Below are 13,775 nucleotides of genomic sequence, written 5' to 3' on the forward strand. Positions count from 1 at the left end.
ATCTGTAAAGATGACATGTTTGGGTGGAGCTGTCCACCAGAAAGCCTGACTTAAATCATTTTTATTAAGAGAGAAATTGAGAGCCATGGGTTACCTCTCTCTTTCTCTCTTTCTTTCTTTCTTTCTTTCTTTCTTTCTTTCTTTCTTTCTTTCTTTCTTTCTTTCTTTCTTTCTTTCTTTCTTTCTTTCTTTCTCTTTCTTTCTTTCTTTCTTTCTTTCTCTCTCTCTCTCTCTCTCTCTCTCTCTCTCTCTCTCTCTCTCTCTCTCTCTCTCTCCTCTCTCTCTCTCTCTCTCTCTCTCTCTCTCTCTCTCTCTCTCTTTGTCTCACACACACGCTCTCTCTCTCTCTCTCTCTCTCTCACTCTCTCTCTCTCTCTCTCTATCTCTCTCCTCCCACATCCACCAGGGAGACCAGAAAGAGGGAGAAGGGAAGAGGGGGAGATGAGGGAGATGATCTCACTGGGAGGGAGAGGGTTCAGGTCAGGGTCTCACATCCAGATGGGATGTGGCGATGATGACATCAGGGCGGAGGCAGGTCAGCTCTGCACACTAAAATGACATCATCATTTCCAGGCTGTTGCTCACACCCTGACAAGTAAACACACACACATTCATGCACACACACACACACACAAACCAAGCTGTTTGTGCAACTGCTCAAAGGCTGTTCCATTCTTGTAAAGCCTTGGGTTCGATCTCCCTGTGCACTGCCTGGACTCAGACTACAATTCCTCTGTGACTACCTGCCAAATAATTTACTTCAACCATTCAAGCATCCTGTCATTGCATGCCACATACTGAGCGTTTTAATCTTTTCAAACTCCAAAAGGCATTTGAGTGCAGGACATGCTCTTTCTAAATGTCAAGCCTTCACAGGCCATAGCATTCTTTTCAGGAGGATACACTTTGTTAATTGTGTGGCTGTGTCTTCTCTGTCTCGTCTGTGTGGAGGGTTAAATCCCGGCTATAATTGCACCAGTGTCTATCCCGGAGCCATAAAATCTCTATTCCAAGCCCCTCTAATAGAATTATGCCCATTTAGCACAGATGTCTGGTCTGGCCTGATGATTTAGCCAGCATCTCTCAGACCCCATGTCCCCTCGTATAATGTCACGTCCATGTTAGTGGCCATTATTGTAGGTCAGAGAAGACCATCACTGAATGGATAAAAGAACTATGTGCTTGTCTCTGCTCGACTGAAGACTTCATCCCTCTATCCATGATTCAACATCACAGTGGTCTGACAAATGTACTGAGGAACTCTAAGAGTAACCTCTAGGTTAGAGCTGTATAAGAGTAATATCTTTTACCTTCTTTCAGTAAAGCCTCCTTGTTTATGATGGTCCGTTTGGGCCCTTTTAGGTGTTGTTATCTACTATTTCCGGGTCAGACCAGAGCAAAGCCTTGATGTTGTGTTGAACTGCAGAGCCTCTCAGTCTTATTAAACCTTAAAGACCCCCGGCTGTTCTGGGGGTCCCCAGCTAGCTGATCCGGGGTAGTAGGCAACACCAGGCATGCTTGGTAAACACACACACACATAAAATGTACACACATATTCCCTGAACACTAACGGCACAGAAACACAAACCTGCAATGTTTATGTGTCACAATCACAGCATGGGGTGCTCCTAAAGTCTGAGTCACTGACCGTGTCAGAGAACACTGACGAGGGTGCGAGTGTGCTGGTGGGTTTTGTAGTTTTTCTCTTCTGCGCACCACCAAAGGCCTTTGATATGAATAGCATTGTAGCCTGCTGCTGAATGGACTAGACACTGCAGCACAGTGAGACTGGGATGCGATGGGAGGGTAATTCTATCTGGATGCTCCAGGGTAATTCTATTTGGATGGGCCTCCATAAGGTCTGCCTCTTGCAGTTCAGGATGCAGTTCCATGGGACCGTCTTGCCAGAACTAATATAGCTCTTTTCTGTCCCAGGGGACCAGTGACCCACATCAGAACCACATCCTCTGTCGAAGCAAACCCATAAAACAGCACTCTGGGCCTGGGAGGGGGGGAGGGAGGGAAGGAGGGCGGGAGAGATGGAGAAAGGGGCTGGGAGAGATACATGTAGTTTAAAGGTGAAGGAGTATGATAAATGAAGAGGAAGAGGTAGAAGGGAACGTGTCAGAGGGAGGAAATTAGAGACAGAGGAAATGGAGAGGGGATTAAACAAGTGAGCAGAAGGGAGGGAGATTGAACCGAAACAGATAGATTGACTAAATCAGGGAGATGGGGATGAAGGAAGGGGCAAGAAGGAGAAGAAGAGTGAAGGGGGGGGGGGGAGAAATTGTCTCTGTTGAACCTGTCCTGGACGTTGCATGAGATCGGTTGGGACTGTGGGCGTGGCCTCAGTTGTTCTGGTGTTTTCCAGCCCACCCTGAGGACTGGCCAGTGAGGCTGGGGATTGACACAGATGGTTTAAAGCCTGGTCTGTATGATCCATCTTAACACTGTTCTGACAGGCTACATACATACACACAGAGACAAACACACAGACAAACACAGACACAAACACACACACTAAAGCCCCAGCCCTCTATAGGAATGCAATCCATGTCCTCTATTCCGGTCTAATGCCCAGCTGTTTATCTGGGCCAGCATCCAACTCCACCTCGATCTGAGATCAGTCTTCCCTTCCCACATTGTGAGTGATTACCATGAAATGGGTGACCACAAAACTGACGTAGGATCAGCATCTAGATCTAACTTTACCAGGATGAAACTTGTTTTGGCAAGGGGTTTTGATCCATCAGAGCAGGGAGCAGACAGCCACATAGTAATGTCCCCCCCCCCCCCCCCCTTGCTCCACTGGTGGGATTCCTACCCTTCATTCTTTGTGATGTCCTATCACAGAGAAGGTAAACAAAGCTTCAGTGAGGAATCTTTGATGGTGCCTTCCTGGGGCCTCCACTGATTGTCTCCTCTCCTCCTACCCTCCTCACTACATTCCACATTCCTTCTGAAACACACTCCTCCCTGTCAGAACACACACACACACACAGACACACACACACACACAGACACACACACACACACACACTCAATTTTCCCATCCGTCCTCTACATGTTTTCAAATCGTTTAATCGTCTATCTCAGATTTGAAGCGAAGCAATGAAAAAAACAAAAATGAGCTAAAATGCTGTCCAATGAACATTAATCCAACATTTTTGGCCTGACCATGTTAGCCCACCTATTTCCAAACAGGAAATCCTAGAGGGCTGCCATTAGCCTGGATGACGTGTTGTTAGAAGGACAACCTGATTTAAAAGCCATTTACTCAGGCCCAAACCCTGTTTAGATTTAATTTCAGGAACAATACTGCATGTTCCTCATTAGCCCACAGCTGCTCCCGCCCCCTGACAGGATCAATCCCTTCCTTCCCATTCTCCCCAGGTCTTATCTCGTTTCCTCAAGTAAGGGGGAAGAAGGAACAGCCTTTTCCTCCAGGTCCCGCTCGACCCCTTTATGTAATGTCTCGTCACACAAGCAGAGAGGAAGCGGGAGAGAAAGTGAAGGAAAGTGAAGGAGAGGACCGGGTGGTGATTAAGAACACACACACACACACACACAAACACATTTTTCCCTTCAGATTAGTTAGAGTCATGTGTTTTAAATTGGGTTGATTCACTTAGGGGGGCAAGGCTTGAAAGGTTTAACCTAACAGCGCAACTGAAAGTCAAGCCATTGTCAGGATCATCCATACAGTAGACTTATGCCTAGATCAAGCCAAATACAAGTGTGACCTCACAGATTTATCACAAGTATATTGAATGAGCACAGACATATCACACAGGCAAATCTACAGTTAATTAATAAATATTACACAAGTTGACAAAAAATAGTAAAAGAATACAGACTGTAATGCAGAAATTAATGCAGTTTTGGGGTTAAATCCTCCATTTTGTTATATATGGCTTAAGCAAATCAGATTAGCACACTCTTACTTCTGCAAGAGACTTTTACCTGCTAAACCCTGTGATGACTACAGATACAGCTGCCGTGGGGAGGCCCAGTAAGATACTAATACTGTACTGTGTGACGTACAGTATAGTACAGTCCGCAGAGTACAGTACAATACGCCAAAGAGCAGAATAGGCGATAGATGGAGATGTTGCCTCATTGAAAGAGGCTGACTCATCTCCCCCCGCTCCTCCCCCAGCCTCCCTTCGTCTTTCTCTCATCACTCAATCCCTCACCCTTTTTTTCTCTTTCTAATCTATCGCTAACCCCCTCTCTCTCTCTGTCATCCCTCACTGCTCCGCCACTGCTCAATTTCCCTCTTTGACCATCTCTCCGAGACAGCTGTTAGTCTGCTGTCTGTCACGAAGCCAGGATGTCCAGCCCCTCCATGTCCAGCCCGTTATCTGAGCTCCCTCCCAAGACTTGAGAACATACACACACACTCACGCACACACTCACGCACACCCACCCGCGCACACACATGCGCACACACACTCATGCAAACACACACAAATCAATTTATTTGTATAGCCCTTTACAAATAAAGCCTTTTTACACGCAAACATGTCACAGAGGGCTTCACATGCGCCCATAGAACTGCCCCTAACCAACCTAAACCCTCATGTAAACACACGCACATTTACGCACACACACACACACAAACAGCTAGTCCTAGTCCTCTACAATCTCCACTAAGCTACACAGACCATGATGATAATAGTAATGCTGAACCATAATAAGCATCACACAGGCTGCTGAAGCCAGATCAAGATGTTTGGCCTGGCTGTTGGCATCACAAGCCAGCAGGCCAACCTGAATGACTGACCCGCCTCAATAATCTACCTCTGAATTAAGCACAAAACAAAACGAAAGCAGCACTTGAAATAAAATCGGTTTATCACTGAGGTGGCAATCTCTGTTCATTCTCCTAAGGCGTCTTGTTGAGCAGTGGTTCCTAGAAGGAGGGAGAGTAGAGGCCTCTGGAGGATTCTTCTGGCTTTAGAGTCCCTGTTCTTCTGCTCCTCACATGTCAAAGTTTATTTTTAACCAAGGAATGATTTTTTTTCCCAAGCTCTCGTTTATTTTCAACCAAGGAATGTATGTATTTCTTTCCCAAGCTGTAATTTAGATGCACAGATTCTTTGTACATTTCACCCTATTTGAACCCCTGAAGGGTCAAGCGTATCTTTCCAGTAACAAAGCAGGACAAACATAATAGATACAAACAATGAATGCAATCAACAAATGTTAAGAACCGTATCAGATTGCATCATATCACATCACGATTCCAATTGCACCGAATCATTCTGTAATCAAACGTATCGTCCCTGAATTTAATTGTACCCCAGTGCATCTAGATACACATCAGACTGTCCTGTAAGGGACAGATGTTCACCCCTTGCAACACCTGTAGGAAATGTGTAGACACAATAAATAAACATCTACATAAACCTGTATGACGACCAGCAATATAACCCATGTCTTTTCGTCCCCCTCTCTCCCCCCACCTCACCCCTCCCACTCAGGAAGGTGTGGTTGAGTAAGGAGGGGAGCCCCACGTCCCGCATCACCAGAGCGTCCTTCACCAATGAGAGAGCCATCGACAAGGTCCAGCTGTCCGGGTTCAACACTCGCTTCTAATGAGGCCCCCTGAGCTGAAGATTGCAAGATCAAGACGCTTACATGTAGCGATATGATCACAAATGTCCATGTACTAGCTATGTTTTTTTATTTTTTATTAACTTCTTATTTGCGTATTCGCAAAATATCAAGCTATTTTGAAAAAGATACTTGTGCAAAGTACAATCTTTATGTAAGCCCTCTTTTCAAATAATGGTAATTTTCTCCTCTCCCCCACTTTTTCTGTCTATTGTGGAGCTCCTCTGCTCTATTCAGACACTGAATGCTTTTTGTCATCACATTGAATAACATGAATAACACACTGACAAGCTTTCCTGATCCCTTTTGTCTTCATTTGCTTTTTGTCTGAATTTAGTTCGCTTTTCATTATCGATGAATGATTTGAAGGGGCAGATAACTAATTTCAAAAAGCTGGAACCCATCTCTCTCTCTATACTCTTAACTTTAACTGCTCTCTCCCCTGGATTGAATTGGAGAGCCTCACTGTGTCTGGGGATATATTGGGACTGCAGGACTGGAACAGGAATTCAGCTGCACTCTTCGACAGGTCACATAGCTGAAAGGATTATAGATGTTCAAGAAGGCCGAACTGGACCAGCAGAGCGTAAATACAGTAGATGTGGATTTGAGGTGACTCTAGACAGACCCCCTTCCTCTCTCTCTCTCTCTCTCTCTCTCTCTCTCTCTCTCTCTCTCTCTCTCTCTCTCTCTCTCTCTGTCTCTCTCTCTCTCTCTCTCTCTCTCTCTCTCTGTCTCTCTTTCTCCCCCCCCCCCTCCCTCCCCTCCCTCTATTTCTTTATCCCTCTCCTTATCCCCCTTTCTTTCATGTCCATCCCCAGTCTAGCGAAGGCAATGTTACATAACAACGAGTCACATGACTGCCGACCTCATATGCCCCGATCCAATGAGATCTATAGAAACCCTGCAGGGCTGAGTCAGAGTGCAGACTCAGCAGAGTCCCCATCACAGCATCCACTGACTCAGCCCACCTGTGTGTGTGAGGTGATTCAGCTGGATCCGTTTAACAAAAGTGTGTTGCTGTAGTCCAAGTATTCTTTATGCTTCTCTCTCTCTCTCTCTTTCTCTCTTTCTCTCTTTCTTTCTCTCTCTCTCTCTCTCTCTCTCTCTCTCTCTCTCTCTCTCTCTCTGTCTCTCTCTCTCTCTCTCTCTCTCTCTCTCTCTCTCTGTCTCACACACACGCTCTCTCTCTCTCTCTCTCACTCACACGCTCTCTCTCTCTCGTCTCTGTCTCTCTCTCTCTCTCTCTCTCTCTCTCTCTCTCTCTCTCTACACACACGTTCTCTCTCTCTCTGTCTCTCTCTCTCTCTCTCTCTGTCTCTCTCTCCACTTTCTCTTTCTCTCTCTCTCTCTTTCTTTCTCTTTCTCTCTTTCTTTCTTTCTTTCTTTCTTTCTCTCCCTTTCCATTGTCTCTCTCTGAGTCTCTTCTCTTTCTCTCGCTCCCTCCCTCTCTGCTGACCTTGATTGACTCTGGTCTCTCAAGGCCTTGTGATCTAATCCTGCCTCTCATACTCTCTCCTCCCTGACCCCGCTGCCAACTGTCTTTGACTCGTCCTGAATCAATCTGAAACCTCCCTTACTCTCACCCCGAGCCAACCATAATTTCCTCTCACCCATCAGGCCCCACCCACTTGCATGTCATCATCCGATTCCAAGCTGGGATGGTCGGCTACCCAAAATGCAGTGGGGTGATAAATCCCTCCATGCAACAGTAGCAGCAGCGGCTATGTTGAGAATCCTCTTATGTGATAGAAAGATCTGATTAAATCCAGGAGAGCTTACAGTCCAGTTCATCACCTTCAAGAAACACTTAGAGAACACTCACACAGGACACAACTCTGGTTGTACCTAAGACGCAGCCAGGAAGCCCTTTAAACAGGTGATGTCCAGATGACTGGGGGTTAGATGGCTGAGTGGTTAGGGAATCGGGATATTAATCAGAAGGTTGCCGGTTCGATTCACGGTCGTGCAAACTAACGTTGTGTCCTTGGGCAAGGCACTTCACCCTACTTGCCACGGGGGGAATGTCCCTGTACTAACTGTAAGTCGCTCTGGATAAGAGTGTCTGCTAAATGTAAATGTAAATGACATACCCCAATAAGCAGCAGTCAGATGCAGGTCATGCAGGAGTAGCTGCAGGCTTACAGTAAGTAATGTACACAGGATGTGGCCACTTGGCTCCAAGGAGTCAAGACCAAATCCAGGAATGGGTGCAATGATGATAAAAGTCAATCTAACAGATGACACAATGACAGTTGTTACAAACACATACACTTGGAATATGGATATACCATCATCGTGGACTATGTAGGTTCAGTCTTGGAAGGAACTCATCCTAAGAAAGTGGACCTATAGAGAAGGATGTAGCTTGAGAGTTGACAACTCTATCGTCATCTTTCAAGAACGGGGAAATACACCCACAGAAGAAAATATATTGGAAGTCCTCTAAGCAGCAGTGAATCGTGACATCAGACATGGTAGCTGCAGCAGCGCCTAGCTTTGCCTTTGTCTCTGCTAGATGATAAGGTTACTACCAAGTCTCTGGTGTAGCAAGAGCAACGGGCTTCAGTCTTCCCTGGCATATTATCCCTACTGGGTATTAAACTTCCTGGGAATGGTTCTTTTGGTTTCAGATGATTGGATAAAGCCATTAGCCTGCAGCTTGTTACCCCCCGCCCCGCTGCAGCCACACCCTGATAGCAGGGTGGCACAGATCATAGGTCCACTTAAAGAGAGAGGCTAGACACAGTAATCCCATTCCCTGATGTCCATTTCTGCTCCTGGGAATGTGGGGGCATGTATGAGGAGCAATTAAAGTGGAGGTTTATTATGAAATTAACAGACAGGTGTGGCTGTGCACTAATCCAAAAGTTTCCCCCACTCGAGTAGGCCTACGCAGGATGTTTGGCTTCAAAAGTAGCTGCTGGCTTTTCCTAGGGAATGCTTGTGCTTCAGTTTCAGGTTCTACTCTTCAGCCTGGATTGAGACCAAAGTAACTGTGCTGCGGTCGGCCATACATCACCAGTGTCCTCCCAACCACACAGGGTAGTCTAACGACTGGTTACTCTGCTGCCTCTGCTTGCACTCGGGTGCCGCTTGCCAAGTGTTGCCATGACGCCCCCCCCCTTTCCCCCTCCCCCCGAGACCTTCCTCAGAGGGTGCCTCTCTCTGCCGGGACAAAAGAAGAGGCGGATTGGAAGTTGCCAAAAAGAATACAGCGATTTGATTGGGCACGGCCAAGAGCGAGGGATTTACGTCCCCCAGTGAGGAGGACGTGCTCGACTGGAGACCCACTCATCAAGGCCCTGATCCGCTACAGTTACGTAACCTGTGTCATCGCGCACACACACACACACATACACACACTAATCCCTCCCCACCTCCTTTATAGTCTTCAGTGTCTGTAGTGTGGTATTTAGACCAGTGCTGGAGTTTCCATGACGATGAGTGGCCTATCACTGATTGGCTGTCCGGAGTGTTCTGATGGTGCATTGTTGTGCTGGGATGTTTGGAGCTGGGTGTAATAACAGGATGGCCAGTTGCATGGAACAAGGCCCAGGGGACTATACTGTGAACAGCAATCCATCACTAGTGAAAGAAAAGGGCACATTTCTTCTGGGTGTCCCAGCTACACACGCTCACACACGTACAGTACACGCTGCCTCTGTAGAACACACACTCGCCAGATTCCATCCACAAACTGTTGGACGCAAAGACATGATATCATCGTGACTTTCAGAGACGTGGTCGTACCACTGTGTGCTCAAGAGCAGTTTGGTGATTCCCTTTTCATGTCATTGGATGGCAGAGAAAGGTAGAGAGGGAAGGTGGGACGAGTTAGGAAGCTTTGTGGAAAGAGAGTGACAAGAATGGGAGGGAAGTGAAGAAGAGCAGTGAGTGAGGTGGTGAAGCGTAGAGAGAGAGAGTGATCAGAGAGGGGCAGATCAGTGCTCCCAGCCCACCCACTCTCTTCACTCAACAGTGAACAGCGTCGGAAATCAAGCGCACCACCGCTGCCCCCTCGACCTCCGCTCGTCCGCCTCCTCCTCTTCTTCTCACGTCAAACAGCCTGGCAACTCGAGCTAGTGACCATGGTAACCACACTGAGCGGAGGGATTTGTGAGAAATCAAGACAACTGATTTTCTGTCTCATCTCCAAGCTTCCTGGTTCCTCAAGCCAGAAACACTATGGTGTTTGTCAGACTGGACAATCTTGGAACCTTTCCCTTTAAAATAAATTCACTTTATATTATACAGTACAACTCTCTCAAAGTTTAATTGCGATGGCAGCTAAAGCTGTCGCTGAACCCGCTAGAACAGCATTGGGTGCTCTCAGATATGCTCTGCGCACACAGACACACACACCATACTCAGCACCAAATTACAGTCATGAACCTCAGCAGTATCTCCATATTCCCATATTCCCCCTATGTGCATTACCATATAGCGGGGGTGGACCCACCGCCAACACACACCACTTCACCTGAGAGATGTGTGTGTGGATACACGGGTGTGTGTGAGAGGCAACAGTTGCCAGGCAACGAATGTAAGATCCAGTAAAGGCCAACTTTACTTATTGTTCAGAATAGTTTGTGTGTGTGTGTGTGCGTGTGTGTGTGTGTGTGTGTATGTGTTACAGGGGGGTCGAGAGGGAATTGGATTTGTTAGTTTTCCTTGCAGCCATTTGTTCGGAATCTTTGGGAAGCTGACATTGTTGAACTCTTATTCGCTCTCGGGCTGCAGAATGGTCTTCCACCTCCTGAAAGTCTCCCCTTTCAAAACAGATATGGCCCAGTCTGTTCTCTCTGGTGTCTGGTGTCTGAACAATCCTTTGCCCCCATGTCATAACAAATGTATGTGTGCATGTGTGTGTCTCTCTCTGTGTGTGTGTGTGTTTTGGGGTGGGATGTAGACTGTGCCTCCCTAAGCTGACCAGATCGAGTTCAGACAGGGGGAAGTCACAGTTGTCAAGGTCGTCCAGTAAAAGACACCTACTGTCTGACATGGTGCGTGAGTTTCTTCTTTCACATCCGCCATGTGTCCTTAGATATCAGCAATGAGCATTCAGACGAATATTAGAGCCATACTGAACATTACATTTATACTTCTATATGCAGCCTACACAGTTGCAGTGACACTAGTGGCCGTCCATAAAGGGAGGAGTCTGCATGTAGATTTCATGGATGGAGAGATATTCTCCACTCCTTTTTCATACAGTTTTGTGGGAAAACTGGAGGACTTGTGTGTGTGTGTGGGTGTGTGGGTGTGTGTGTGTGTGTGCTGGGAACGGATCCTTCTGGATAGTCTCAGGCCCAGTTACAAGAGTCAGGATGTACAGTGACTGTCATTCCCACTCTAAACACTGTGTCATGACAACCATGTCCACTTCTCAAACATCTCAAACATTCTCTCTTTTGGTGTGAAGTTTTTCCAGAGATACAAGAACAACGCTGGTGACATTATACACACACAGAGGGGCCTGTGATTGAAAAGCGAGAGAGTGACAATGCAAAGACATATTCTGTCTATCTGTCTCTTTCTTTCTCTCTCTCTCACACACACACACACACCCACACACACACACATACACGCACACACACACACACACTAGGAAACAGATAGTTTGAACCCATGGCTTGTCTCTCTCACAGCTTGATAGAAAGAATGTGTCTTATTTAACAATGGGGCTCAGTCATGCAAACAGATAGTAGCCTGGACCTATTCTTAGCTCAAAAAGTATTTTAAATGCATTATTATTACTACTACAATGTTATCAATATACACAAGGTCTACTCTTGTTGATTGTTGGGGTAGAAGACAGTAGCCTACAGAAAGCTACGTGAATCTTTAGGTACGCGAGCAATTGAGGAGCTCACGGGTGAATTCTCCGCCCCTTGTGGAGATCGCGCTGCAGTTGGCCATGCTGTTGCAGCAGAGGAGGGGGAGGATACAATACTCTTCCAGCGGGATCCTGCGTTTTTTCATCGTGCAGTTTCGGGCTTCGTGCAGCTTGCAGGCTTCTCAACGGTGAAGTTTATTGCAAATCGGTCAATAGGTGAGTTTTGAAGTGTTTAAAAAAATTACATGAAGGATTTCAATCGTTGCGCAGAAATCAATTCTTGTTAAACAGCACCGGGCAGCTGGGATCGGGCTACTGTTTTTACTCAAGTGTTTTCATCTATTAATTTCCGAAATCGGCTATTGTTGCGTGGATGATGTAAAAGTACGGTCAGGGATTTTTTCCCTGTGGTTTTAGGTATTTAAAAAAGAAGTGGTGCCGTTTTGTAGGGTACTCCCGCTGGAAGTTATTTGCTTGGTGTCGTCATGCGGCTCAGATTTAACAGGGTATTGTTTTGTTTAGTGCGCGTCATTTCATTTAGAAACTCCACGTTCTTTGAATAGCCTACGCAGGTTTATAAGCAATCTCTCCCTGGTCATTAGACCTTGCCGAGACATTTGGTCTTTAAATTGGACATTAGGCTACATGTAAAAGACACGGTTGCTCAGATAACGGACGTCCACATTGAATAGTAGCCTATATGCAAGCTCAAGCAGGGCTATTCATTGAGGAGACGCAGGCGTGGTCGGCCCGTCATACCCCATCTCCTATTGCTGAAAATCAAGCTACATCCTGAATTAAATAAAAACGTTTTGGTTTTAGTCAGGGGTAGGATAGCCTTTATCTCTTTAACCATTTAGGTTACTATTCAAAAAAACATACTGCACGTCAATTGCTCTTATCGGGGTCCCTATGGTGGCGCTTGATGTTGCGGCGTCGAGTTGAAAACATTTGGCGACGTCATGACAAATGTAGCCAAGTAAAAAATTAAGTAATTTTACCCTAGGTGACAAATTGCCCACCATACACACAAACATAAAATCCCGTCCACCTACGGTACATCTATAACTAGGTGAACTGTATAGGCTACATGTAACATGATGTCTTTGGGGCTTCGCGTTTGAACTGAGTTCGCGCTGCAGAGACAGAGCAATAACACAGGCTGCATGTCCCAAGGAAGCAGGCTGAATATTAATCGGTGGGTTCATCACACAATTTTACCGTTAACAATAGGGCGTTAGAACAAAATGCCATGAACAGGCATCTGCCTTATCGCTGTAACAAGCACAAACCTTGCAGTCTGGCCATTGCCTCCTCCAGCTCCGTGTTGCTAGGAGCCCAAGAGGGGGCTGGTTGAATGGGACTGCCATGAATGCAATTTTGTTTACAAGCTCAATGTAGCCTGTGCATAAGCCTGGTTTGACTAGATTTCAGATTAGAGTGAGAGTCTTATAATTGTTTATGTCTATTAGTTGATTGTCCCTCCAAACATTCCAGCAATGTTATTCAGTGCAAAAGTTTCAGTTTTTTCTCTATCTTGATCCCTGTCTCCTGTATCCCACTTACTTGTTTTTCTGCTTGTTAGCAGGACCTGTGTGTGTGTCTGGGTGTCTGGGTTTGTGTGTGTTGTCACAGTAATGAGTTCAGGCAGGGGTGTTGACTGCAGTTTCTCAGGGGACTCTCCTTGTCATAGCTCCTTGTTGTGTCCTTGGAAGACTTGAGGTGTTTACCAAAGGTGGAACATTCCTTATTGTCGGAGGTTTATTGAAACCTTACTGCAAGCCTTGAGGTTACAATGCATCCTCCATACAAAATCTCATCCATAGGTTCTCTTTGTGTCAGGAATGTCTTGATTTACAGTAGCCCAGCCAGAGTGCGGTCCTCTGGGTGAGAAAGCTGGACGAAGCTAGCTGTGGTTGCCTCATTTGGTGAGGTAACTGCGTATTCTCTATAATTGTTCAACAAAAGTAGGGTTGGAAATAAATATGGTGACCAGTAACTCACCTTCAGGCTTGACTTAGCCCCAGTGCTTTGAAAATGAAGTAGAGGGGGAAAGTGTGAAGGCAGTGAAAAGGGTAGAGTAGGGGGGAGTGACGCGTCCTTCTGCCCATCTAGTGGGCTGGAAGTGGGTCTTGGGTCCCAGTGGGGAGGTGGTGGTGGGCTGTTCTGGAGAGCAGCCATCTTACAGGAAATGGAACAGTGCGACAGAGAGAACTGGTGCGTTGGCCCATGGGCACAGCACCTGCTAAATATAGAGCACTCTGTTTCAGCACTGCCTCACCTTCCCTCTCTGTACATCGTCTGTCTCGTGAGGCAT

General features: G+C 46.4%; 1 protein-coding gene and 1 long non-coding RNA gene across 3 annotated transcripts in view; both read left to right on the forward strand.

The window, feature by feature from the left end:
* LOC124474246 overlaps positions 1-5,917 on the forward strand; it is a 30,190-nt gene extending 24,273 nt beyond the window's left edge. The window contains exon 2 of the long non-coding RNA XR_006956798.1: positions 5,487-5,917. This is a non-coding gene — a long non-coding RNA (uncharacterized LOC124474246). The remainder of the gene's footprint in view (positions 1-5,486) is intronic.
* Positions 5,918-11,554: 5,637 nt separating this feature from the next.
* LOC124474196 (spectrin beta chain, non-erythrocytic 1) overlaps positions 11,555-13,775 on the forward strand; it is a 63,381-nt gene continuing 61,160 nt past the window's right edge. For both annotated transcript variants that reach the window (XM_047030137.1, XM_047030138.1), the window contains exon 1: positions 11,555-11,674. The gene's annotated coding sequence lies outside the window, so the exon portion shown is untranslated. The remainder of the gene's footprint in view (positions 11,675-13,775) is intronic.

This window comes from Hypomesus transpacificus, chromosome 11, assembly GCF_021917145.1.
Source record: "Hypomesus transpacificus isolate Combined female chromosome 11, fHypTra1, whole genome shotgun sequence".
NCBI classification, from domain to species: Eukaryota; Metazoa; Chordata; class Actinopteri; order Osmeriformes; family Osmeridae; genus Hypomesus; species Hypomesus transpacificus.